The sequence below is a fragment of the Camellia sinensis genome, chromosome 4 (assembly GCF_055761805.1).
Source record: "Camellia sinensis isolate YWXY chromosome 4, ASM5576180v1, whole genome shotgun sequence".
Lineage (NCBI taxonomy): Eukaryota > Viridiplantae > Streptophyta > Magnoliopsida > Ericales > Theaceae > Camellia > Camellia sinensis.
In genome coordinates, this window is record NC_138964.1 from 212,101,748 (window position 1) to 212,125,118 (window position 23,371).

The following is a 23,371-nucleotide window of genomic DNA, read 5'->3' on the forward strand; positions in this document are numbered from 1 at the left end:
AAGGTTCATACATCCAATCACCCGGACTCTCCATCCGAGGTCGAGGTTGATCATACGGCTCTGAAATTGAACAAATTGGAGAAACTCTTTAAGAAATCCCAAGGGGCTAAGGCTATGCCGGATATCGGAGATGGATATACCGAGGAGGCCGTGACACTCCCCGATAGGTTCAAAATGCCACAAATAGACCGTTTTGACGGGACTGGTGACCCCATGGTCCATATCCGACTGTTTGCGGATGTCTTGCGGCCAATGGGCCTAACACGACAACAGAAGCTCTCACTATTCGGCCGAACCCTGTCGGGTGTGGCCTCCCATTGGTACGCAAGATTATCGGATGAGGTGAAGAAGAATTGGGACGAGATGGCTGAGGCCTTTGTCACACAATATTCATACAACACTCAGATCGAGATCACAACCCGCGATCTTGAAACGACGAGGCAAGAGCCCAAGGAATCTTTCTCGGACTTTGTGATCCGATGGAGGGCAAAGGCGTCGACGATGACTTTAAGGCCCACTGACAGAGATCAAATTCGGATGATTGTGTGCAATCTCCACCCGAAGTTAATGCAAAGAATGATTGTGGTCCCCTTCCCTACTTTCGCAGATTTACATGATATGGGGGTGCAAATAGAAGATGCTATGAGGCAAGGACTGTTTGACCAGGACAGAGAACAACCGAGGAGGACCTTCAATCGCAATAACAATGCAGGCCCGAGCGGCGCTGCAAATACGAGAGCCTCGGAAGTTGGTATGGTCGCCACCACTCCCCCTCCCCCTCCAAGACCTATGACTGCCACACCATTCTCCGGCGCGTCCGGAAGCAACACACAAGCCAACAGCCGGTTCCAACCACGAGGCCAAAGAACCTTTACTCCACTATATATGCCTCTGACCAAAGTTCTAGGAATACTGATCAGAAAGAATCATTTAAAACCCCTAGAACCAAAGCCATTACCAAATCCACTTCCCCCCTCATATGACCCGTCAAAATACTGTGCATACCACCAACAACACGGTCATGACACCGACCGTTGTTACAGACTGCGTCATGAGATCCAAGATCTTATTGACAAACAGGTGATCGCACCTCCCGACCAACCCAATGTTACGACCAACCCTCTCCCATCACATAACCAAGCTCCTCCTCCCAAAAGAATTAACTTTATCCAGACTGGGGTCGCATCTTACGATCCTAGCATCTACATTACCCCCACCCACCTACCCAAGCCGGAGGTGCTCCTCCCTGATTGCACTGACTTCTTGTGCATGGTGGACACCTCCAAAACCCAACCAGAACCGATGGTGGTGACCGTCGAAGGCAGGGCAGGGCAGATTTTGGGAGAGACTGAGTCTGTTGAATCTGGGACTGGGCAGAGTTTTGCTGAGGGAGCCTATGATCCAAGCAAGTACATCCTATCAATGAGCCGAATTGGGCTAAGTGTAGAATTGCCAGAGACAGGAGAACTATGCATGATCCGGGGGGATGGATCTGGGCTATGGACAGATGAGCCGACAACCGTAGAAGAGGACTTTGCTAACTTGCAATTTCTCGATGATCAGGAGCTGGAGGATGCGTCCATTAACTGGAATGATTATGAGGGATCAGAGGAGGCCACGGGATGGCTCGAAGATCAACCGAATGCAGTGGGGGAAGCTCAACCAAAACAGAGCCCGGCAGGGGCAGAAATATCAGTTGTGGCCGGAACGGCCGAAAATCAAGTTGTACCGCCGGAGAGCGCCGGTGTTAAGAATTCCGCTCAGGACATGGGCATTACGGATGTGGGAACTATTGAACAAACAGCTGTACTGACGCAGTTGGAACAAGGAAAGTTTGAGGAAACCGAGAGAGCCAGAAAGGCAAAAGGCCCTGAGGGGACCGAAAGTGCTGTGTGCACAAAGACAAGCAATGCTGCGAGCATATGGACAGAGAGCACTGAGAGTGCGAGTGGACCGGAGCCAGACAGGTGTCTGTTGACTGCCAGTGGAATGTGGTGGGAAGATGACGATTTGTGTCTTGCCCACACCGATGAAGACTGGGGGAATAACCAGCCGGATGATACTTGGTATCTAGATGAAGTGGACCACATGACAAGAAGTGGGCGGTACTTCAAGCCCCCACAAATAGACCAACCCGAGGCATCTGGGAAAGACAGAGAAGCGGAGAGACAGAAGGAGAAGCAGATCGAAGACGAGGCTGTGTTGAAACAATTAAAGAAAATACAAGCAGACATCTCCATCTGGGGACTGCTAATGGCATCACGAGTACACAGAGAAGCTGTCCTATCTGCCATGGACAAGTCCAAACTCTCCATAGACACCACGCCTGAACAGCTGGTCGGGCTGGTTTTTCCGGGAGGAGGCTCCCCGGCATTAACTTTTTCAGACAAGGAGCTACCGCCTGAGGGCACAAACCATAACAAACCGCTCTATATTTCTGTGGAATGTAGAGATAAGTGGATACCGGTGGTACTTGTTGATACCGGGTCTGCGATTAATGTCTGCCCGACCAGAACGGCATATGCAATCGGGTTGAAGCCCGTAGATTTCGTCCCAACCACCCAAGTGATCAGAGCATACGATAATACCAGCAGAGAGGTGATGGGGACTGTTAAAATTCAAACCAAGGTTGGTCCAGGACAACATAGTATTGAATTTCATATCTTGGACGTTCCCGCAACCTTTAACCTACTTTTGGGGCGACCGTGGTTGCACCAGGTCAAAGCAGTCTCTTCCACTCTACATCAGATGCTAAAGTACCCCCACGGGAAAGGGGTAGCAATCGTTTTTGGAAATTCATCGATCCATCCGCCGCCGGAGGTGTCTACACCCGTCTTGGAGATCGAGCACGGCACAGAGGATGTGTTTTTGTCGGGGTTCACTTTGGCCGAGGCTCAAGTGGTGCAGAATGTCATGGCTGCGAATGAGGGCATGTATGTTAGTGCACAATCCATATACCTCATGAACAAGCTAAAACATACCCCTGGGATGGGATTAGGGAGAAGCGGCCGGAAGGGCGTCTCAGTGTTGGCCGAAGTGCCACACAACCCCCACGCCTTTGGACTGGGTTATCTGCCCACCAAGGAGGATTGGGTAAGGAAAGGGAAAGAAATGGCCGGAAGGGCCAGAGCAAAGAAGGTCGGGAAGCCATTTGATTTAATGCACAGGCCCATCTGGGGTACCCTAAACGGACGTTTCGTCCGGGAGGGGGAAGATTTTCCATTCTGCGGCTTCCCGGAGCCATGGCTAAACGCAAAGGGGGAGCGCGTGCCTGGTTTTGAAATCTTCTTCAACAAACAATTATCTGGGGATGACGTTGCCGAAGCGCAGACAGACCCACCAACTGAGATTGAGCAATGTGAAGCAGTGGATCCCGAGAGTACAGAGCTGGAAATGGGGGTAGCACTGGCGAGTCTACTATCAGATCCTCCGATCGACCAAGAGTGCTTGGGGGATAACTCTTCGGTTTCTGTGATTGGAGATGAAATAGCTGCGGGCTTTCCAGCACCGATCTTGGATGCATCTATCGCACCTTCTCTCATCTGGCAGTATGAAGAAGGCTTTTTATCTAGCAGTTCCGGGTCAGGTAGTGAGCCGGAATCTGATTCTACCGAATCTTCTGCGTCGGAATCAGATTCCAGCTCGACTGAGTCTGAGTCCGGTATTCCTGGGGGTGATAACCCGGATACCACAGTCCTGTCTAGGTCGTCTTTTTCATTTTCTTTTGAGTCTGTTGTAACAGAGGAATCTGACGGCTTGGAAGTATTTAATGAGAATGATGTGGATGTGGTTTCCGAGTATTTTTCTGTGCCTTTGATTTATTGCTTAAATCAAGATTTTCAAAATTTTGAAAACAGCGAGGAAGAAATTCCTCCAGTTTTGCAACGATTAATCGATCAAGAGCAGGAGAGATTTGTTAAACCCTTAATGGATGAAATCACTACTGTGAATGTTGGTACTGAGAAGGACCCGCGGCTGGTCCAGATCGGGTCCACGTTGTCTTCAGAGGAGCGCGAGCGCTTAGTCGCTTTATTAAAAGATTTCAAAGATGTTTTCGCGTGGTCCTATGAAGACATGCTTGGGATCGATCCTGAGATTGTACAGCACCGGATCCCTCTTGATCCAGAGGCCCGCCCTGTCAAACAGAAACTCAGAAGGATTCGCCCGGACTGGGCCCTCAAGATTAAGGAAGAGGTCACCAAACAAATTGACGCAGGGTTCCTGCTGGTATCTGAATATCCAACTTGGTTGGCCAACATAGTCCCGGTGCCAAAGAAGGACGGCAGAATTCGGGTTTGTGTAGACTTCAGAGATTTGAACAAGGCCAGTCCGAAGGACGACTTCCCCTTGCCGCACATCGACGAATTGGTAGATTTCACGGCAGGACACGCCTTGCTTTCGTTTATGGATGGTTTCTCAGGCTATAATCAGATAGTGATGGCACCCGAAGACCGGGAGAAGACTGCGTTCACTACCCCGTGGGGTACATATTGTTATCGAGTGATGCCATTCGGGTTGAAAAATGCTGGAGCTACGTATCAACGGGCAGCAACTACAATATTGCATGATATGATCCATAAGGAGGTCGAAGTGTACGTGGACGACATGATTGTCAAGTCCAAAGATAGAGAGGGCCACTACACCGCCTTACAAAAATTCTTTCAGAGGATCAAAGAGTTTCGGTTGCGACTGAATCCCCAGAAATGCACGTTTGGTGTTACAGCGGGGAAGATGCTAGGGTTTCTGATCACACAAAGGGGCATCGAGGTCGACCCTTCCAAAATCAAGGCCATCTTAGAAATGCCACCACCAAGGACTGAAAAGGAGGTGCGAGGCTTTCTGGGTAAAGTGCAATTCATAAGACGGTTTATTTCTAAATTAACCTTGACTTGTGAACCACTTTTTGGTCTCCTGAAGAAAGGAAAGAAATTCCAATGGGACGGCCGATGTCAAGCAGCTTTTGAGCAGATCAAAGAGTACCTACAGAACCCACCCGTGTTGTCACCGCCAGAGCTGGGGAGACCGTTGATACTGTACCTTTCGGTAACTGAGACCACCATGGGCTGCATGCTCGCGCAGGAGTCAGAAGACAAAGTGGAAAGGGCCATATACTATCTGAGCAAAAAGATGCTGGATTACGAGACCCGCTATACACCGCTGGAGAAGGCTTGTCTGGCCTTGGTATGGGCAACCAGGAAGCTGCGGCACTACCTGTTAGCCCACTCAGTAATGTTGGTTTCGCGTTTGGATCCCATTAAATATCTTTTCGAGAAACCAGCACTTACGGGTAGGCTGGCTCGTTGGCTGCTGTTGCTCTCCGAATTTGATTTGAAGTATGTAACGCGCAAGTCAGTAAAAGGCAGAGCGGTAGCGGAGTTCCTTGCCGACCACCCGGTTGAGGGGGATGAAGCGGTTGAGTATCTATTCCCAGATGAAGCCATTCTGCAAGTCGAAGATAAAACTTGGACAATGTACTTTGACGGAGCATCAAACCAGTATGGGTATGGGATAGGGGTGTTGCTAATAGCGCCTGATGATTCCCGTATCCCTTTAGCATTCAAGCTCCGATTCAAAGTTTCTAACAATGAAGCAGAGTATGAGGCATGTATTGCTGGCCTGGAAGCAGCCCTGGAACTAGGGGCAAGACGAGTGGACGTCATTGGGGACTCGAACCTTGTTGTGTCTCAAGCAAAAGGAGATTGGAAGGTCAAAGAGGAAAGGATGATAATCTACCACCAAACCTTGGATTTGTTAATTCCTCGGTTTGAGAAGCTAAATTTCACCCACCTCGTAAGAGAGAACAACAGGTTTGCGGATTCACTAGCAACTCTATCTTCTATGATAGACATCCCGTCCGGAGTCCGGATGCGTCCAGTCATAATTGATCAGAAGTTCGTGCCGGCATACGAGTCGATTTCCGCCATAGATGAGGTTCAAGATGGCAACCCCTGGTACTACGACATCTGGAACTTCTTGGAAAAGGAGACATATCCACTAGGGGCAAATGCCAAAGATAAGAGGGCTATCAGAAGAACGGCTGCTCAATTCGTTATCTGCGGGGGAAATTTGTACAAAAGGGGTCATCTGGGAATGCATAAGCTCTGTGTAGAAGCTGAAGAGTCAAAACGCCTGATGAAAGCCATCCATGGGGGGGAGTGCGGTGCACACATGAATGGAGTAATGTTGGCCAGAAAGATCCTCAGACAGGGCTACTACTGGTCAACCATGGAGGAAGATTGCATTGGTTTTGTTCGGCGATGCCACAAATGTCAAATTCATGCAAATCGCATGAACATCCCGCCGTCAAAGCTGTACAACATGACTTCGCCGTGGCCTTTTTCAGTCTGGGGAATTGATGTGATCGGAGCTGTTACCCCGAAGGGGTCAAACGGGCATGAGTTTATCCTAGTAGCGATAGATTATTTTACAAAGTGGGTCGAGGCCCAATCATGCGCAGTGTTGAAGGCGTCGCATGTCGCAAAGTTCATCAGGAACAACATCATCTGTCGCTACGGGGTGCCAAACGAAATAATTTCAGACAATGGTTCCCACTTCAAGAAAGAAGTGATAGACTTGTTGGAGAAATACAATGTGGCTTTTCATAAGTCATCTACATACAGGCCACAGACCAACGGAGCGGTTGAGGCCGCCAACAAGAATATCAAGCATATACTACAGAAGATGGTGGAAACCTATCGAGATTGGCCAGACAAGCTGCCATTTGCTCTGTGGGGCTACAGGACTTCAATCAGAACTTCTACTGGAGCAACTCCATATTCATTGGTCTATGGAATGGAGGCTGTTCTACCCATTGAGATTGAGGTCCCATCATTACGAGTATTGGCTGAATGCCAGATAGCCGAAGCAGATTGGCAGCAAAGCAGATTCGAAGAACTCATGCTCTTTGATGAAAGAAGACTGAAAGCACTGTACCACATCCAAGGCTATCAACGCAGAATTGCCCGGGCTTTCAACAAGAAGGTTAAGTCTAGGAATCTGAAAGAAGGAGATTTGGTGCTCAAAGACAACCGAGCTCCCATCCATGACCCAAGGGGCAAGTTCAGACCTAATTGGACTGGTCCTTACATCATCAAAGCTATCTGGTCAGGTGGAGCTGTGGTTCTGACGGATCTAGATGGCTTGGAGTTCTCACAACCGATCAATATGGACAAGTTGAAGAAATACTATCCTTGAGAGGCTCGCTAGGCCGAAAACCCGAAAGGGCGACCTAGGCAAAATTCAGAGCACAAAAAAATTAGAAAATATAAAAACTGAGCTCGCAAGGTTGAAAACCCGCAAAGGGCGGCCTTGGCAAAAGTTAGAGCGCAAAAGGAGAGTGAAAATACTCGAGTGAACCTCAGCCTGAACTACGTAAGGCTTGATTCCCATCTTTGGGATACGTAGGCAGCTTCGTCTTGAAGTTCAGTCATAAACTTTTCCCCGATCAACTTTGTCCATTTCGATCATCTCAGTCATCTTTATCCATCAGCATTTACCGTGATCTCCGGTACAGTGCTGTTCAGACTAGGGGCAACTTTCCGTTGCCGCGACGATGCAAAGTTACTCAGACTAGGGGCAACTTTCCGTTACTATGAAGTGCCGCATTGTTCTTCAGACTAGGGGCAACTTTCCAGTTGCAGAGATCTGGGGTTGTGCATTTCAGTGACAGATTTTCGGCGTGTCCAGTTCTGATCCACATCGAAAATAATTTTGAAAAGTTTTAATAAAAGTTGACTTTGTTCAAATCAATCTTTTTACGACTTAGACCATTTTTGGACCAAAAGTGGAAAATTTTCAGTACCACAACTTTCAATTTCATTGATTTCAAAATAGAGTTCTCCTGCTCTTGCATTACAATCGAGGTTGCTTATTTTAGTACAGTCATAAAGAAAACTTGAAAATGCTAAATAAGCAATAAATTTGGGGCATAGTTGAATCAAGTATCTCTGTGTCCCCTTCCAGAGCTAGACGGAGCATCTGATGCCAAGCTGGGCCCAACTTGTGCCTCCTCATTGAGCCAATCCACGCATTCATCTGACAAAGTGCAACTGAAAGTTGAAGCAGGGGCCAGAAGCTCTCTAGTCCTCCATGCCGTGGCATATCGGGCAAGTTGTGCACCCCGGACCGGGAAAGCGGCTGGATACTCAATCCCCTCCGGTGGACAAGTCTGATCATGACCAAACTGACGCAGGAACCGGAAAGGAAAATAGAATACGCAGTGGGTCAGACCAATCAGTTGGATCCCAATCAGCCGGGACATACTATAGCTCATTGCCGGGAGGTTGAGCCAAGGGCAACGCCAAGCAATACCGTCTGCGGACAAATTGCACATCCAATCGAACCACCACCTTTCGTCAAGAGCATTGACTAGGCGCTGCCGAAAGAAGTAGCCTCGAGCTGAATAAGCCGGGCAAGAGTCCACAACCTGCAACTTATCCACTAACCATACCTAGGGGAGGGATGGAAAATAAGAGAATAAAGAATAGAGAGATGTATGATGAGAGAAAAGTAAGACAAGGGTTTTGAGAGAAAAGTCGAGCCTGAGGGTCGAGTGATGTGAGCAAATATATATGCGAGGTTGGGTGGGAAACATTACCTGCAGTAGTAGTGGACTCCCAGCGAACCTAGTCGCCTCCCGGCGATAGACAGAATCTAAGCCCATCAGTGTCTCGGCCAAGGTCATGGCAATACAGCTCTTTCCTTCTCTCAAACCTTGGGCGACTTCAATCAGGCGAATGCTAGCCCCGCCGAAGCCCGAGGAAAGCAGAAAGTGAGACAACATGCATAAGCAGAGGGCGTGTTGCCGGAAACCCTGCCAATAATGGTTGCTGCGGTCACCAGCGTCCGAAAAACGATGGATCAAGCCGAGGATGTCCAGTTCCCCACTACAAATCAGAGATCGAGCGTCGTGCGCTGTGAGCCCACACATCCGCCCTAAAGCCTGGGCGTGACCAAAACGGAACTGAGGCAAGATCATTTCAGAGCACGCGGACTCCATCAAAACCTGAAAATCTTCGAAAGTGGGACACATCTCTTGGCCGCCAAAGCTAAAAACATGCGTCACTGGATTCCAGAACCTTGCCGCGGCATGGAGAAAAGGGAGATGTAACGGAGTACGGCTCAGCGTGAATAGTGCATTCAAGCCGAAACCCCGGAAATTCAGTTTTTCCGAGCCATCTAGAGAAGAGATCCAAGATACGATATTTTCTGCGAGAAACGCCTCCATCTTTGTCTAAAACTAAGATGAAATGAATGTTCCCGAAGTTGAGGCTTTTATAGAAGAAAAAACACTATTCACAGGGACACGTGTCAAAAATCTGGTGGCTGCAGGACTGAATGGCCGGCCAGCTACTTTTTCTGGCTGGCCAGCTATTTACTTTCTGCAGAAATGGCTGGCCAGCCATTCACTTTTTGCAAAAATGGCCGGCCAGCTCCCAGGGATGGCTGGCAATGCTGCAGTGTGTCTCCTCGGCCCTGTTTTACTCTTCGAAGGAGAACTCCAAGCATTTCCGTGCAACGGGAGAGTCGAAGGCCTTCATTTCAGACGCGTTCCGATGCCCAGATCCTCAGAAGTACACTTTGTTGTTGTTGAGTTTTGCTTATCGAGTTGTTGCATTTTGCTTATCGAGTTGTTCGTCGAGCGGACGTGTTTTGTATTTGAGTCATTGCTCTCTGTTTAAGCAATTTTTGTTAAAGTCTTGTTTATTTGTGTTATTGCTTTTTGCATATCGAGTTGTAAACTTGCTAAAGATTTTGTTATATCTTAGTAAGTTGAGTTGTTTAGTTTGTTGCGTCGGTTCACTACCTGACTTGGTGATTACACAATACGCATTACCACTCAAATTCATTCTTATGCGAAACAAATTGATGCGATATGATGCTAAAAGTTCAAAATACAAACACCTTTTCAAAAGCTATTTCATTTCATCATGCTTTACAACAAATAAAGGTACAAGTTTTACAAAAATAAAACTGCCTAACAATGTGCAAAGTGCTACAAACTACTAGTAAAAGAAAAATAAAGCAGGAAATAGCAACATCAAAATCCTCGGGAGCGGGAACGAGAAGCACGCCTCGTCCTCTTTTGCGGGACGACCTCCACACCATCATCTGAGTCGGAGCTGTCATCCTCAGGGTCCTCCTCAGCCTCGCCTCTATTCTCCGAGCCAAAACCGGAGCCTCCCTCCTCAACAGATGTCTCGAACTGACGGTCGGTAGCCTCCTCCTCCTCCTCCTCATCAGGCTCCACCTCCACAACATGAGCCCTGCGTCTGCGGACAGGCCCCCCTCGAGCTCCTCGATAAGGCCTAGATGGCCCGGCTCCTCGGGAAGGCCGAGATGACCCCGCCCCCTGAAAAGGCTCAGATGGCCCAACTCCCCAATGAGGCCCGGATGGCCTAGTCTGCGGCTGACCGGACCAAGAAGGCATCTGAAAACAAAAAGTTCAATTCAAATACATCAGTCCAAATATGTACATCAGGATACAGATATAAGCAAAGGCTACATGAAGTGGGTGCATGTAAATACAGTGTACAAGTGGGGTATGTGGCAGATGTGCTCTACACAAGTAGTCTATCGATGCAGTAGAAATCAGCATGTCATCAGAAGTATGATAAATGCCAGAAAACTGAAGGGTACCTGAATGCCCGCGACAGACAACTGTGCCTCCCTGCGTAGGACCATGCCCTCGAGCGTGGCCACCAGCCCAACCACTTCCTCCATGTACCCTCGCGATGGCTGCAAAAATGAGCTCATAATCATCAGTGAACAAAAGAATGTCTAAACATCTGAATGATAAATGAAAAAAGTAGAGCATACCGGCGGTGAGTCCGGATCAATGGCGTATCGATCACTGGGCATCGGAGGCTCTAGTGGGATCGGAGTCGGAGAGCTAGCCCCATACTGCCATGCCATCAACTCAGTAGGCATATCTGGCCATCCCAGATGAGGATGAATCGACGGAGTCGGAGGAAACGGTCTACTCCCACCTCTAGATGTGCCAGCCCGGCTAGAAGAAGGGATGCCTGTAGCTCGAGCCCGAGCCTGATCCGAGGATGACATACCGGCAGGTCTCATCATCGGAATATGAGCTTCTGTCAATGGAGGCATCAAATATATGTGACGATAGGTGGCGTAGTCCCCCTCCGCAACATATAGCAAAGCATCGCTGCCCAGCATGGCGCCGACTACCTCTGAGTAAGAGAGCCCGTCAGCGGTCCGCATACTAGCTGGAGGTACTGCGGGAACATCCTGAGAAAGATACCCCCGTACCTGGCGCAGAAAGCGCTCCCCCAGGAACCAGACTCTGCCGACTGGCCCTTCGAGCAGGACCCTATACCGGGAGATGCCTGACGCTCCGGTATACTGAAGTAGGAGATCATCACCCAGGGGTGCCCAAGGCTGCCAAGTAATCTGCGGATGATAAATGTATAAACCAATCAGAAAACGAGAATATACAGAGCAAGTCAAAGATGAAAATGAAAAGAACTGAAAGTTCTGAAGTACCTCTGAGTGTCGCACAGTGTCGAAGTACTGTCGCAGGCGAACCAGGGTCTCTCGAGGCCTCGCCCGGTGCGGGCCCTCAAATATCAATGAATATGGGGTCACGGGAATCCCCACCACCTCCAGCTCTGGGGCTAACGATGGGAAGTATACATAAGCCCATAGCTGAGAAAAGCAGTGCAGAATGTAAGTACGAAATGCTGAGAGCAAAATGCAGACTGTAAAAGTGCGCTGTATGTGCAATGTACAAGTAATGAAGAGCAGAAATGTAAATCAAGGGGACAGAAAGTACCTCCCAAGCTCTCCAGTAGCCGCCAAGCAAATCGCCCCGCCCGCGGGAGGTCGCGCTCATGTAAAAATAAAGGGTAGCCAAGCCGGCGCCACCCCAATCATATCTCTGGACCTGTGATAGGTCGACTAGAGCGCTCAGCAGGTATAGCCCAATGGTGTTCCCTCTGTCGGCGAACAGGGTAGTCCCGAAGAGGAACATCAGGAAACCACGGGCGTACTGCTCCGTCTCCTCGGGAGTCTCGGGCACCATCTCCGCCCGCCGGAAATGGGAGGAGAACCAAGTGTATCTGACTCTCCCTGAAACCCTATCAACAGGTGGGCGAGCCCCCAGCAAATACATCCAGGCGGCCTCCCACTCACCCATATCCTCGTCGTAAGGGATGGGCCAACCTCCGACGTCTAAGCCGGTCAATACAGCGAAATCAAAAGGGGTCATAGTCATGTCCCCGGTAGCAGAGAAATGAAAGGAATTGGTGGTGTCCCACCATCTCTCTACCAGAGCTGCCATCAAGGTCCTCCTGGCAGGACAGCGTGACAACCCGACACAGAAGGGGCCAAACCCCGCCAAGTCTACTAAGTCTCTGACGCCCTCCGGGAGCTCAGCATACCAATCCCGCGCCATGATGGAACCATATCCTCGCACACTGCGGGAACCACCCTGCATTCAGAATGAATATATGTGTCAATAATAAGATGAAATGGGCTGTATGCCAATGATAATGAAATGGGCTGTGTGCCGAAGAAATGAAATGGGCTATGTGCCGATGAAATGAAATGGGCTGTGTGCCGATGAAATAAATTGGGCTGCGTGTTCAACTTTCAGTTAATTTGTGGGCTGCGTGTTCACTATCTATCTGGGCTGCATGTTCAGAGAATTTGAATTTTGGGCTGCGTGTTCAACTTTCAGTTAATTTGTGGGCTGCGTGTTCACTATCTATCTGGGCTGCGTGTTCAGAGAATTTGAATTTTGGGCTGCGTGTTCAACTTTCAGTTAATTTGTGGGCTGCGTGTTCACTATCTACCTGGGCTGCGTGTTCAGAAAAATTTGAATTTTGGGCTGCGTGTTCAACTTTCAGTTAATTTGTGGGCTGCGTGTTCACTATCTACCTGGGCTGCGTGTTCAGAAAATTTTGAATTTTGGGCTGCGTGTTCAACTTTCAGTTTAATTGTGGGCTGCGTGTTCACTATCTATCTGGGCTGCGTGTTCAGAGAATTTTGAATTTTGGGCTGCGTGTTCAACTTTCAGTTTAATTGTGGGCTGCGTGTTCACTATCTATCTGGGCTGCGTGTTCAGAGAATTTTGAATTTTGGGCTGCGTGTTCAACTTTCAGTTTAATTGTGGGCTGCGTGTTCACTATCTATCTGGGCTGCGTGTTCAGAGAATTTGAATTTTGGGCTGCGTGTTCAACTTTCAGTTAATTTGTGGGCTGCGTGTTCACTATCTACCTGGGCTGCGTGTTCAGAGAATTTGAATTTTGGGCTGCGTGTTCAACTTTCAGTTAATTTGTGGGCTGCGTGTTCACTATCTACCTGGGCTGCGTGTTCGGAGAATTTGAATTTTGAGCTGCGTGTTCAACTTTCAGTTAAATTGTGGGCTGCGTGTTCACTATCTATCTGGGCTGTGTGTTCAAAAAATTTGAAGTTTGGGCTGCGTGTTCAACTTCCATTTAAAGTGTGGGCTGTGTGTTCACTTTCGAATTCGGGCTGTGTGTTCGACAAATCAGTGTTTGAGCCATGTGTTTTAATGTGGGCTGTGTGTTCGCAATTAATTAATGAACCGAGTGTTCAGAAATTTGAACGTTGAAACTACATGTTCAAAGATGTAAGGAAAGTACTATGTCACAAGCTAAATGTTTAAGCATGGCAAGGGTGCGAAATGTAAAATACAGAAGATGAGGTAAATACCTCTCGGGCCTCGTGAGAGAGATGCTGCTCCGGCTCTCTGAGAAGCAGATCCGCGGGTGCTCTCTCGTCAAAACTGGTAAAATGACGGAAAACGGCACGAGGGAGGACGTGCGCTGCCGGACGGTACCTCTCGGGCATGAAAGGTCGGGTCCTCGGAGGTAGAGTCATGGGATCGAAGTCATCTCCGGCACCTGGAAAACCTCCGCCATGAGCAGAATTGCCCGCCATTTTCAAGAATCTGCAAAAGGGGAGCAAAAATGAGCAAAATGAGCAAAAATTGGAAAAAGTCAACAAAAGTCAACTCTCGGGAAATAAAAAGTCAACAAAAGTCAACTCCCGAGAAAATATTCTAAATATTAAGATGAACTTACCTCAAGTGGTGAAAATGCAAAAAGAAGCTCCGAAGCCGGAATTTAATCGCTCCAAAGTGTTTAAAACTAAGTGTTTTTACGAAAACAATTTGCGCGAGGCGTTGGAAAACACGCGTAAAACTCAAAATTGGAGAGAAAAGTGTTGAAAGAGGCAAGAAATGAAGTGAGGTTCGGCTTCCATTTATAGGCCTCAAGCCTTGGTTGAAAAGGCATGCAAAAAGGAGGGGAAAAGACCAAAATGCCCCTGGGAAAAGGGCATGGCCAGCCGGCCTCTAATTCTAGCTGGCCAGCCATCTGCTTTTTGCAGAAATGGCCGGCCAGCCATCTACTTTAATGGAAACCGGTTGGACACCCCCCCTTGGGAAGATAAGTGGCCGGCCATGCTCTCCACATGCTCACCTAGCTCTCTGCAAATTTTGAGGAAGATCGGAGTTCCCGGGACCTGAAAAAGTTCAAGAAAAGTACACTTCCGGTCGCGAAATTGCTCCGTCGGGACTTCGGTTTCAAGTTCTGACATGTGTCTCATCATCATTCATCGAAATCAAAGTGTATTCTTTTTGAATGAGTCGTAACCTTTCAAAGAAGCAGATCGGAGGCCGTGATCGAGTTACCTTTGCCGAAACACGTTTTTCCGTACTCGTTGTTTCACGGCAAATGAACACCCTGATTCATACTCATTTTGTACTATCATGCACATATCTTGCATTCTCATGGGCATACTCACATTGTCATGTACATTTCTTGATATTGGCATACCTCCGTGTTTGAGCATATGTTGTCACGCATGTTCCGTTCTTGCATTGCGATACATTCACTCACCGGCACTGCGTATGTTGAACTTTCGGAATCACATCAAATATATGTTGTTAGCATATTGTACTTGTTGCAATTTCTCTCTTTTGCAGGCACGATATTGTATGTACGGTTCAATTGAGGCTGGTGCGACCAGACGAATCGCGCAGGTATCGTATCTTCTCCGTGTGAGACATGGCGGAGATTGAATAATCCTCCGCATTCTTAACTGCATGAAATGTAGTTGTTGCTTTGTATTCTTGCTTAAAACTGTTGCATCTATTTGCGAATACTTGCTTCATTACAGCTTGCTGCATTTGCATAATCATTGGGTTACCTTCGGCTTCTTGCATATCATTTGCATTTTGCCCCCTGCCTGCGGGCATGCCTGCGGGCACATCTCTGTCTATCTTGTATGTTTGTCTGAGTCTTCGGCCTTGTCAAAAATAGGTCGTCTCTGGGCTTTGACATTCACTCCCGTCACTTGTGACTTCCGAGTTCTGTCAAAGAGGGGCAACTGTAGACACCCCATTTTTGACCGACCTTAAGACTCAGACGTCACCGATTGAGCGCTTGGTGATGTTGCATAATGTGCTCGTTCAGAAGTTTCGGAGTCGCGCCCGTAAGCCCTGCCTCCGGACTTTCGAACCCTTTTCTGTGCCTTGTCTCGGTTTGCGAACCAGACTCGGTTTTCTCTGTTTCTTTTCCTGAAGGGAGGGAGAGGTCTCGTAGACCATCTCTCAATGTCCGTAGGCTACATTTGGTGGCCGTAGGCCATTTTGCCCATTTCGGAGTCCGGTTCCCGGTTTTCGGAGCCGTCAGGCCGTGTGCCTCGGTTCGGGACCGCTTAACCATCTCCTATTGCTCTGATTTTTGGCATACATCCTATTTCATCCATTTTGAGGGACACTGGGGGCTAAGAAACCCACTTCGAGGTCGAATACAATTTTCGGTGCTTAACAGCCCATTTCCGGGACCCCGAACTGCGTGTTTTGGCTCCGGAACATTCGTTTTGCAACGGTTTTTGCTCATTTTTGGCAGGTACCTCTGTTTTATCACAGGGAAGGTCAATGAAGGGTGGGAGGCCAGCAATTGTTGCAGCAACCAATTATTTCTCTTCCGGAGCCTCCCGGCGCCCGTTTTTCGCACTTCCGGGCTAATGTTGAATACCTTAGAGCTAGTGTTGCCAACTTTCAACCACATATCTGTGATGTACACATCTGGGAGACCACTAAAAGTTGGTGGCCGGCCATTAAGGTCACCTGACCCTTTTGACCCCTTTCTTCCGGGCTAATGTTGAACCCCTTGGACCTTTTTTCTTGAACTTTGAACCACATATCTGTGATGTACACACCTGAGAGGCCCCTAAAAGTTCATGGCCGGCCAGTAAGTCAACTTGACCCTTTTGACCCCCTCTTTCCGAGCCATTGTTGAACCCCTTGGGCCCACTTTCTTGGAATTTCAATTACATGGTTGTGTTGTACACACATAGGGCTACCTCCCTAATATCTAGCCGGCCAGAAAAGCTCCTTGACCCTTTTGACCCCTAGCCGGCCGGCTAGGGGGTATGGCCGGCCGGCCACCTCCAGCAAAAGTATGAGGCCGGCCAGCTTCCTTGCACTGTACCCTTTCCAGCTGTGGGGCAATATCCCCCAGATATTTTCTGTATCCGGGGGATATTTTGGGAGAGAGTTATGCTCTCCAATTCACCTCCCTTTTACACCCCTTTCTTGACCTTATAACCAGCTGAGGGTCTTCTTCTTGAGGGTTAGAAAAATTCCTCTCCAAGCACAAACCCTAAACTCCATTGTCATCCTTCTCAATTCTCCAAAAAACCCTAACTTCTTAACCTTCATTCCTTCTACACCACCAAGCTCTACCATCACCATCTCATTTCCAGCAGCAAGGGAGGATTCTTGAAGGCTAAAGAAGCTGCAAATCAACCCAAGAAGCAACAAAAGCTTGGATCTTCAAGGGTAAGTTACACTTTGATCCTTTTGACCCTTTTCCTTGATCTATTTCTAAGCCTCATTTCTTTTTGGTTTCAAGCTTCGGCCCTAACTGAAAAGGGCCATATTTTGAGCTCATCTTCACTTCTCATTAAGGGCTCAACCCTGTTTGAGCCCTCCATAATACACTTGTTTCATTGATCATCTTGTATGTCATAGTTTTGCATGCTATTTTTGACCCATGAGAAATTTATTTTCGAGCATGTTGTAAACTGATATGAGGCATATTTTGAGCCCCTCTTCAACATTGGAGAAGGGCTCAACATTGTTTGGTGTTTCCATATGTCACTTGTAGTTATATCCCCTATTTGGCCCCATTTTTGCATAAATTAGTAGCCCTCTTTGCTTCTATTTTTAGACCTTGGTCCGAACTGAAAATGGTCTTATTTTGGCCTATAATTCATGTTTCATTCACACTTTTGTTCTGTTTGGTGATTATTTTATATACTTCATGTTATAGCACCTTTTGAGCCTTGTTTTACATCACATTTTTAGCATGTTTGTATACTGATTTGAGGTCTGCCATATACTGTAAATGTCCATATTTTTGGTTCATATTCAGTGTTATAGAAGGAAATTTTTCAGTTTGAGTTTTTCTTATACCACTTGCTTCATTACCCCTCTTTTGGCCCCTATTCTTGCATGCTATTTTTGCCATACCTATACTTGCTGTTTGGCCATGTTTATAACTATGAAAGTGCATATTTTGGGACTGTCTAGCTTCTGTCTTTGCATTGCATGTCCATATTGTGCATGTTTGGCATGGCTATAGGCCATTTCGGGTGCCTAATGTTGCATTTCGGGACAATTTCATGCATTTGGTATCATTTCGCTACATTTCGGGACTGTTTTCCCCCATATTTTGTTGCTGAAATTCCATTAGCATGTTGGTATAAGCCCATTTGTCATTTCCATGTCATTTTATCATCGCCTCGGTTTGCGTGCCCGTGTGCACGCATTTCGAGGCACTCCATTTTTATCCGACGGCATCCGATGTGAGTGTGGCTGAGGCTCACTCATGTTGGTATAAGCCCATTTGTCATTTCCATGTCATTTTAGCAGCGCCTCGGTTTGCGTGCCCGTGTGCACGCATTTCGAGGCACTCCATTTTTATCCGACGGCATCCGATGTGAGTGTGGCTGAGGCTCACTCATGTTGGTATAAGCCCATTTGTCATTTCCATGTCATTTTATCATCGCCTCAGTTTGCGTGCCCGTGTGCACGCATTTCGAGGCACTCCATTTTTATCCGACGGCATCCGATGTGAGTGTGGCTGAGGCTCACTCATGTTGGTATAAGCCCATTTGTCATTTCCATGTCATTTTATCATCGCCTCGGTTTGCGTGCCCGTGTGCACGCATTTCGAGGCACTCCATTTTTATCCGACGGCATCCGATGTGAGTGTGGCTGAGGCTCACTCATGTTGGTATAAGCCCATTTGTCATTTCCATGTCATTTTAGCATCGCCTCGGTTTGCGTGCCCGTGTGCACGCATTTCGAGGCACTCTATTTTTATCCGACGGCATCCGATGTGAGTGTGGCTGAGGCTCACTCATGTTGGTGTAAGTCCATTTGTCATTTTCATGTCATTTCATTGCATCCTATCATCGCCTCGGTTTGCGTGCCCGCGAGCACGCATTTCGAGACACCTATCATCGCCTCGGTTTATGTGCCCGTGTGCACGTATTTCGAGACACCTATCATCGCCTCGGTTTGCGTGCCCACGTGCACGCATTTCGAGACATCTATCATCGCCTCGGTTTGCGTGTCCGCGTGCACGCACTTCGAGGCACCTCATTTTCATAGCATTGTGCATACTAGGTGGTATCTTAGATTGCATTCTGTCATTTTCTCGGTTTGCGTGCCCGTGTGCACGCACTTCGAGGCATTTCATTTTCATAGCATTCTGTGTATGTTAGGACTATATCTTAGTTGCATTTCATGCATATCATGCATATTGCATTGTGTCCGGAATAGGAGTTATCCCGGGCACGGGAAACGAGGTACATTTCGTACTCCGAGTGACGGAGTGTGTCTCAATTCCCCAGTCACCGACACTCCGGATTATCCATGATGGAGTTAGGTTTTAGCTGTAGTTTCATGTGCATTCATCCTATATTGAGTTGTGCATTTCGACTCCTCGACCATCATGCCTCGGTATGTGTGATTGGTGGCACGAGGATCGAGGCATGCATATATCTGTGCAAATACATTGCTATGCCCCTTTCCTGCTCTCTGTTGCAGCAAAATCAGGAATCAACAACTTTTTGGGACTTGGCGCGCATTTCAAGGACAGGTGTAAACAGAGGCTAATAGGGGCATTTCGGTGGATTTCCGCGCAAGACAACCCGGACATGCATCATCCGCCAGAAGCAAGGCAGTCCCTGGCTTGCACGCCAGTTTTATTTGCTTTCTTAGTTAATTCATTAATTAATTAGGATTTTGTAATATTTCGGACTGTAATATTCTTTTATTCGGGACTGTAATATTCGGACTGTATTATTCATTCGGACCCTCTGTGCGAGGGCATAACTGTAATAAGTGTGCGTGAGTGTGATGTATGCCTTCCAACCTCACGTCTTTCTCCCTTTTATTTATCCGCTTTTGATGGTTAGATTAGGGCATATTTCAAATAGCATACAGTATGACAGCATGTTTGCATCATTCATCTGTATTGCATGCACCGGGCTCGGCACATCATACTAACTGCATTGTACTTTCAATTTCAAAGTTGAATACATGGTAATTGTAGCATTTCATACACCATCTTAGAATAGCCGAGCCTGCTATAAGTTGCATTTTGCATGTGTTGCATTAGGCATTTCTATATACTTAGGATCATGCATGATTTCTAATATAGTTTCTGTTTTGGCTTGGAGTACCCGGTAAGTTTTATGCTTTAGCATCCTTGCATGCGTGTGAGTGCTGCCATGAATAGCATGTTTACCATGAGGCTATGTGCTTATTTGATATAACTGCCTGAATGCCTGTGGGTGAAGGCTGAGTTACTTAAATTGGAATAAATCATCAAATGTTTTAAACTTACCTGCGGGTAGCAAACCACTTTCAAAAACAAACATGAAATGTTTTGTTCCAATTCGGGCGATCCAGTCTATATTTATATGCTGTGCGCATCACATAGTAATCTAGGCTAATAAACCGGATAAGAACTCACAATGTTTTCAAGAATTGATATCATGCTTAGTAGAGGCCGGTCTATGACCGGGCGAACGGGGGTGCTCACGAAGTGACCTTCCCCAATCGTACCCAAGTTCCCGAGCCGAGGCAACTTTGGTGATGACGGACACGTGGCCTTTTGGCACCGAGTCAGGGTTTCCTAAATTTCAAAAAATAAAATATTTAGGTGGCGACTCTGTATCTGGCAAAGCAGTCCATGTTTGGCACTACTTTTTTCAAAAATCAGTTTCTCAAAAACGATTTGCCGGATTTGGACTCTTTGGTTCAGATTAGGAACCGTGACATTTAAGAGTCCGAGCTGTAGTGACCCCAAATGAACAGAACGGGAGCTAAACCCTCCCGGGGCGTTCGGAGGACGTCTACAGTTTCTGGCGACTCTGCTCGGGATTTAGAGAACTTGACTCGAACTCATGATATCTGTTTTTGACTACATTTGTGTGTTTCTTTGCATTGCATTTGCATTGGTGCGCCTAGGACACCGTGTTTGCCATCTGCTATTCCTGAACGGTTTGCCGGAGGCTTGTCTTGTCAAGGCATGACCATAAAGCTGACCGGTTGTGGGCTCTGCCAGTATGGGAACACAAACCCCGGTTTTACCGGGGCACCCTCTTTGACCATTCGGCCTAGTGCATATTCGGATCCATAGTGACTATTCCAAATTAGGACAGGTTGCTTACCCGTTTATAGGTTGTTTGAAACCGCTGTGTGCATAGTGAAACCCTAGCTCCTGACAAAATAGGACAGGGAAACCTTACCCCAACATAGGGGTGTTTTGGCTCTCGCTTATCTGTTATGTGCTTTAGAGTGCGTCTCTACAGGAATGCATGTATCAGTATATGAGTGTGGGCATCAGGCCTGCGGGTTTCAGTTCAAGTATTGGCAGTATCAGGCCTGCGGGCATCAGATCAGTATATGAGTTTGAATATCAAGCCTGCGGGCTATGGTCCAGTATTGACAGTATCAGGCCTACGGGCATCAGTTCAGTATTGTCAACATCAGGCCTGCGGGCATCAGTTTTGTATTACGGGTATCAAGCCTGCGGGCATCAGCCAGTATTTGAGGATTATTTATCTGCGGATATCAGATTCTGTTTTAGGGAACAGTGATACAGGGATGATAATCAGTGTTTGAGGACAGTGTATATTTCAGCTTATTGACTATGTGTTGTTATGCCCGACTGTGTGTCTTGCATATTACGTTAAGCTATTATGCTGCCCGTTTATCTGTTTATTTATTTCCTTTTCGCTTTATTTATCTTTTGCTAGGTCAGTTTTAGCACGATTGCTTCCGACCCAACAGGCATTCCCCAAGCACCTTGGACACGAGGTCGTCGACTCCACCGATCTGAGGATCTAATAGACGGACAGCCAGTGTTCTATTCTCTACCCCCTGTTATCAGAAGGAAGCCGAAAAGGCGCAGTGTGTCAGAACAGAGGTTGTCAGGGCAGTGGGTTACTCCATCAGAGGACTATAGGACTGAGGTCTCAATTACTGCTGCAGAAATAGACATACCAGTTAGGCAGATGGAGCAACAGAATACATCGGGGATAGAGGCTCTAATGCGCCAGATGCAGGAGAGCATGAAACAGATGCACGATGATGCCGCCCGTCAAGCGGAATTCTCCAAACAGCAGGCCACAGTCATGGCCCAACAGGCTGAGTTGATTACCAGATTGCAACAACAGAACACAGCGTCTGCTTCACAACAAATCCCTCCTCCGGCGGGGGTCCCATTACCCGAGAAGGCTCCTGCTATTCAGGACGTTCCTCCGAACACCCAAAATACTGTACCGACTGTCCAAAATTTACAAGAGGACACGAGTCTTCCAACGGGGCCAGCACCGCCCCCGATTCCACTACAACTGTCCAAGGTTCATACATCCAATCACCCGGACTCTCCATCCGAGGTCGAGGTTGATCATACGGCTCTGAAATTGAACAAATTGGAGAAACTCTTTAAGAAATCCCAAGGAGCTAAGGCTATGCCGGATATCGGAGATGGATATACCGAGGAGGCCGTGACACTCCCCGATAGGTTCAAAATGCCACAAATAGACTGTTTTGACGGGACTGGTGACCCCATGGTCCATATCCGACTGTTTGCGGATGTCTTGCGGCCAATGGGCCTAACACGACAACAGAAGCTCTCACTATTCGGCCGAACCCTGTCGGGTGTGGCCTCCCATTGGTACGCAAGATTATCGGATGAGGTGAAGAAGAATTGGGACGAGATGGCTGAGGCCTTTGTCACACAATATTCATACAACACTCAGATCAAGATCACAACCCGCGATCTTGAAACGACGAGGCAAGAGCCCAAGGAATCTTTCTCGGACTTTGTGATCCGATGGAGGGCAAAGGCGTCGACGATGACTTTAAGGCCCACTGACAGAGATCAAATTCGGATGATTGTGCGCAATCTCCACCCGAAGTTAATGCAAAGAATGATTGTGGTCCCCTTCCCTACTTTCGCAGATTTACATGATATGGGGGTGCAAATAGAAGATGCTATGAGGCAAGGACTGTTTGACCAGGACAGAGAACAACCGAGGAGGACCTTCAATCGCAATAACAATGCAGGCCCGAGCGGCGCTGCAAATACGAGAGCCTCGGAAGTTGGTATGGTCGCCACCACTCCCCCTCCCCCTCCAAGACCTTTGACTGCCACACCATTCTCCGGCGCGTCCGGAAGCAACACATAAGCCAACAGCCGGTTCCAACCACGAGGCCAAAGAACCTTTACTCCACTATATATGCCTCTGACCAAAGTTCTAGGAATACTGATCAGAAAGAATCATTTAAAACCCCTAGAACCAAAGCCATTACCAAATCCACTTCCCCCCTCATATGACCCATCAAAATACTGTGCATACCACCAACAACACGGTCATGACACCGACCGTTGTTACAGACTGCGTCATGAGATCCAAGATCTTATTGACAAACAGGTGATCGCACCTCCCGACCAACCCAATGTTACGACCAACCCTCTCCCATCACATAACCAAGCTCCTCCTCCCAAAAGAATTAACTTTATCCAGACTGGGGTCACATCTTACGATCCTAGCATCTACATTACCCCCACCCACCTACCCAAGCCGGAGGTGCTCCTCCCTGATTGCACTGACTTCTTGTGCATGGTGGACACCTCCAAAACCCAACCAGAACCGATGGTGGTGACCGTCGAAGGCAGGGCAGGGCAGATTTTGGGAGAGACTGAGTCTGTTGAATCTGGGACTGGGCAGAGTTTTGCTGAGGGAGCCTATGATCCAAGCAAGTACATCCTATCAACGAGCCGAATTG

The 23,371-nt window shown here is 47.8% G+C and overlaps 1 long non-coding RNA gene across 1 annotated transcript; it reads right to left on the minus strand.

Annotated features, from left to right (window-relative positions):
- Window positions 1–11,292: 11,292 nt before the first annotated feature.
- Window positions 11,293–12,116, minus strand: LOC145789889 (uncharacterized). The gene is made up of 3 exons (XR_014328354.1): window positions 11,795–12,116; window positions 11,506–11,667; window positions 11,293–11,412 (listed from the first exon to the last, which is right to left on the minus strand). It is a non-coding gene; the product is annotated as an uncharacterized LOC145789889 (long non-coding RNA).
- Window positions 12,117–23,371: the final 11,255 nt, after the last annotated feature.